Source organism: Lactuca sativa, chromosome 8 (assembly GCF_002870075.4).
Source record: "Lactuca sativa cultivar Salinas chromosome 8, Lsat_Salinas_v11, whole genome shotgun sequence".
In the NCBI taxonomy this organism is placed as follows: Eukaryota; Viridiplantae; Streptophyta; class Magnoliopsida; order Asterales; family Asteraceae; genus Lactuca; species Lactuca sativa.
In genome coordinates, this window is record NC_056630.2 from 16,705,078 (window position 1) to 16,710,278 (window position 5,201).

The window sequence follows — 5,201 nt, forward strand, 5'->3', positions numbered from 1 at the left end:
TTACGAATAGAAAGGACTTTTGGCAAGAGAAAGGGGTTCCAGAAGGCGATTTTGAGTAGAAGAAAAGTCCTGGAAAGAAGCTTTCAACACCAAAAGAGTGAAGGTCCATAATTTAGTTCACTTATTTGTTATCTAGGAACATGTTTCACTATACTTTGATTTGTGTTAGTGTGTTAGTTGCTATTATGAGCAGCTGAATCTAGCTACTCTTGTTTAGCTAGATGAAGCTTACAACTTATGAATAGCTTAATTTTTATGAATTTATTTAGTTGGTGAATTGCTTGTGTTTGATTTATAGTCACCTAGCATGCTTGTGTTTGTCTGTCTAGTTGCTTGATTTCATGTTCTGTGTAGTTTAGTGACCATTAACTGCATGAACTTGTTTACCTAATGATTTAATGTACATTAAATTGTTAGAGCTAGGATTGACCAATCTTAGTTAGTAAGTAGAGTAAATAAACTTAGCTGTGCTAGAGAACGTGGATTGTGACTATAATTGCATTTACATAATAAATCTTACATAGCATATTCATATTCATAATTGGTTCTGTGTTTAATTGTGTGTGACCATACATAGTTTGACATGAATTAATTAATTATTGGTAAAGTTAGAATTAAATTACTAATACAATTAAAACCAACTTGATAATCCATAATTATTAGCTAGCCATAAGGACGAAGCGGATTTGAACTAAACAAGAGTGTGTTTTACTTATTGATTGAATTTAAGTTAAGTTCGTCTGATCTTGTAAAATCAGATAAAACCCTTTCTAACCTTGTTAACAATTAGGTTAATTTGATAGCAAGTAGATTAATTAGTAACACCGTTCCCTGTGATCGACACCCGACTTACCCAAGCTATACTGTAATCTGACTAGGTACACTGCCTATAAGTGCATAGTTAGTTTAAGTTTGTTAGGTTATAAATATTAAAATTAGTGGATACTTTTGTGCACATCAAGTTTTTGGCGCCATTGCCGGGGAACAACGCGTTTATTAGTTTATTTAGTTGCATTAGATTAATCGACCCTTTTTGTGGGATAAAACCTGCAAAAAGTCAATTAGTTATTTATTTTTGTTTATTAACTTAGTAGCATATTATTTTAGCAAAATTTTTGATTTTTGTTTCTGTCACAGAATTCACGACGCGAGCTTTACAAACTCACGACGTGAGTGCTGTAGTTTTTAGTTTTTAAGTATTTTCTTATTTTAGTTCAGTTTTATGTTTTTATTTTATCGAGTTACAGGAGTTCATGGCCAGAGGATCTACCACACCTTTGGTGCCACCAATTGAAGATCCCGAAGCTGCACTTCACAAGAAGACTGATAAGAAGACGCTATTGCAAGAGCTAAAGTCAGCATTTTGAAGGAAGTCGGGAAAGAAGACAGGAGAGTCAAGTTCATCCTCAAGGCACAAGAGCAATTTTGAGCACTTGGATTGAATACCCGTCCAAACCGAATCCGAATATGATACCGAGCCCGAATTTGAAGAACATACGAGCGAACCTGAGAACGAGCCAAGGAACGAGATGGCAACAATTGAAGAGATGTCCATGGGAGCTTACAAGAAGCGGATCCGAGAAGATGTGGGTCCCGGTTTAGTCCAACCCGTAATACCTGCCACTGCCACAATCGAGCTGAAGGGGCACATCTTGACTGCACTGAAGGATATCCCATTTTTTGGGAAAGATCATGAGGATGCTTTTAAGCATCTAGATGAAGTGAATGACATTGCGGATTACTTCAATGTCCCAAATGTCAAAAGAAACACCGTCTTGCTTAGGATGCTTCCCATTACTTTCAAGGGAGCTGCTAAAGAGTGGTTAAAATCACTTCTACCGAGTACAATCACCACTTGGGCTTAAATGCGTGAGCAATTCCTGGACCAGTTTTGCCCGCCATCCAAGATAGCTAAACTCAAGAAGGCAATAGCCAACTTTGAGCAACAGCCGGGGGAGTCATTATACGAAGCATGGGAGCGGTACAAGGGCTTGCTCAGAAATTGCCCTCAGCATGATCTAAATGTGCAACAAGAGATGTCAATCTTCTATGATGGGGTCAACATTATGACAAGACAACTCCTTGACTCTCAAGGATCTTTGACAAAGAAAACTCCAAGGGAGGTCAAGGAACTGATTGAAGAATTTGCGAAGCACTCTCGCGAATACCACAACCCTAGGCAAGATGGAATTAAAGGCGGTGGAGGGGCCCAAACTGAAGAAATAGCAGTTGTGATGGCTATGCTGAAAAATTTGGATCGAAGGATAACACAAATGGACCAGTCAATTCATGCCATGAAAGTGGGTTGCGAGAGGTGTAGTGGTCCGCACTTGACCAAGGACTGCAATTTAGATGAGTTTAGGAACAGAAAAGCTCAAGTGTGCTACTTGAGTGGGGATAAGTTTGATGAAGACTGGAGGAAACCAAAGAAGGAGTGACTGCCATATGAAGAGTATAAGAAGCAAAAAGAAGAGAAGTATAGGCCGACAGGTAGAGGCTTCTATAAAAAGGAGCAGCCACCAGCTGAGAAGAAACCCGATCTAGAGACCATGTTGATGAAGTTTATGGAAGCTTCGGAAAAGAGACACGATGCTACTGATTCGACTATTAATGAATAGCAAACTTTAATAAAGAATCAGCAAGCCTCCATCAATAACCTTGAAGTACAATTTGGTCAACTAGCCACTCTGGTTTATGAGAAGTTGTCCCCAAAAAATCCCGAAACGAAGGCCCAATCTCATGTAATGGCCATAGATACTGAAGAAGAGGCCATCTCTGAGTTCTTAAAGCCTTAGAAGTAGAACAACAGCAGCCCGATCCAAAGTTGAAGAAGCCCAAGCTCGAAAATCAAGATGCTGCTGAATTGCAGAATTCACGACGTGAGCAATGTAAGTTCACGACGTGGGCCCGTCATGAACAGAAAAATTTTGTAGCTGGTTCGGTTTATCAGCCGCCTTTGCCTTTTCCTTCCCGAGCTGCCCTTAGTCCACTGGAAAGAGAGCATATAGATTTTGTTAAGCACGTGAAGGGAATCCCGATTAATACTCCCTTTGTCGAGTCCTTATCAAAAATTCTCGAGCATCAGAAATTACTGCAAGACTTGATAGACACTCGCCAGCAATCAAAGAAGCATTCTAAGGTGATTCTAAGTGAGCAAAGCTCAAAAGCTGTGTTGGGAGAGACACTTAAGAAGATGGGAGATCCTGGATGACTCACTCTTCCGTGTGAATTTGGTTACAAAATGAAGGTTAATGCTTTAGCCGACTCTAGGGCTAGCATTAATTTGATGCCTTATTCATTTTATCAGAAGTTGGAAATTCAAAATATGAAGGCTACAAGAATGACTATTCACATGGCGAACCGTTCAGTGACACAACCCCGGGGCATTGTGGAGGATATTTTAGTAAAAATTGGAAAATTTGTTTTTCCAATAGATTTTGTAGTGTTGGATATGAAGGAAGACCCCAATGCTCCAATTATCCTTGGTCGTCCAATGCTTAACACTGCTGGAGCTCTTGTTGATATTCGCGAGTCCAAGCTCAGTTTGAGGGTGGGTGATGAAAAAGAAATTTTTAGGATAGAAGATGGCTTCCAAAGGAATCATGTTCAAGAAGAGGTGTTCACAATTGATGAAGACAATGAACTAGAAGAACTAGAAAAGCTTATGGAGGAAAAGATCAATACAGTTCATCAAGTCAGAAGAACAAAACCAAGAGCATCTGTTCCATATTTGGTTGAAGTCATTGCTTACAAGAGTCCACCTTCTTGGGTGAGCAAGGAAGATGAGATAACAAGTGATGAAGAGGAGGTTACTTCAAGGGTGACAAAGCCAATGGTGAAAGAGGAGAAGGATGCTATGGAATGTAGGGAGGAAACTAAAGGGACCAAACGCAAGCTTGATGAAGAAGAGGTCAAAGCTAAAAAGGAGAATTCAAAGAAGGCGTACAAAAGACGAGTTCAAGCTTACAAGAGGCGATTCAAGGAACAAAAGATCCTAGTGGTGGATTCTTCCGAGGACTCAACGTAGGAGGCACGGAGTCCAGCTCAAGACTCCAAGAAAAAGAAGCGCTTCTCGGGAGGCAACCCGAGTTTGGTTTACATTTTTTTCTTCTTTTCTTTTTGCATTTTAGTCTTAAAAACATAGATCACGTCATCCAACTTGATTATAACATAATTAAACACTGAATGTGGGGACCCTAAAATGGAAGTAGTAATAATTGAAAATTTAGTTGAAAACCAAAATTGATTTAGAATAAATTTTTCATTCCAGACCATATTCACGACGTGAATTTTTAGGAATTCACGACGTGAAACGTAATAAAAACCGGATAAATACTCAATAATAGAGTTTAGCCCATTAGACTAAGAGGCCCAAGATCAATCCGTGAGTGCATGACTCAATTTTAGCCCAGATAAAATTCACGACGTGAATCTTTACGAATTCACGACGTGAGTTTTCAATTACACGGGACCACAGAATAAAGCCCTAAAAAAACCAGTTGACCCCCATTTGTTTATACCGCACGAAGTGGAAGCGAAATCTGGTCCCCCCTTGGTACCCATTGCTCCGATTTTAGCCGACAACTCTACAAGTTTTCTTTGTGCTTACGTACTACTTCCATCAAAGGTAATGAGTCTTAATTATTAAGATTCATTTTTCTTAAATAGTTGAATTTAGGGCTAGGGTTTGTTCATTTCTTAAATGGTATGAAATGTGCTCTAAGATTCGTGAATTACCCTTGGAATGTAGTTGATTATTGGTTGAAAATGTTATAGGAGTAAACCCCAAGCACTATCATGGCCGATTTATATAGAAACCAGAACGATTTTCGGACCTGACTACGAACTCACGCCGTGAATTCTTAGGAATTCACGACGTGAATTCTGGACTGTGAAGTTTATTTGTTCTTTTTATTCTAAATTGTTGGGTTGTTGTTTTGGATGTGTTTGTTCCTTGTTTTTGCAGAAATGGCACCTAGAAGAGACTTACCTCTTGGGATTGCGAGTTTACACCCATTTTACGAGTTTCCAACCATCACACCCGAGGATGTTTACACGCGATGGAATACTCGGTTGGGATGGCTCTACAATCGAGAGTTTTTTGTTGCTCCCACTATTCAGTGGGCAAGGATGAGGGAGGTTGGCTTGGTTGATAGGATGTCCCAATACCTAACAAAAATCTTTTTGGGGGACGGATTTCA

General features: G+C 39.5%; 1 non-coding gene across 1 annotated transcript; it reads right to left on the reverse strand.

Annotated features, from left to right (window-relative positions):
• Positions 1–1,913: 1,913 nt before the first annotated feature.
• Positions 1,914–2,020, reverse strand: LOC111919807 (small nucleolar RNA R71). The gene has a single exon (XR_002859607.1). It is a non-coding gene; the product is annotated as a small nucleolar RNA R71 (small nucleolar RNA).
• Between the last annotated feature and the right edge of the window lie 3,181 nt (positions 2,021–5,201).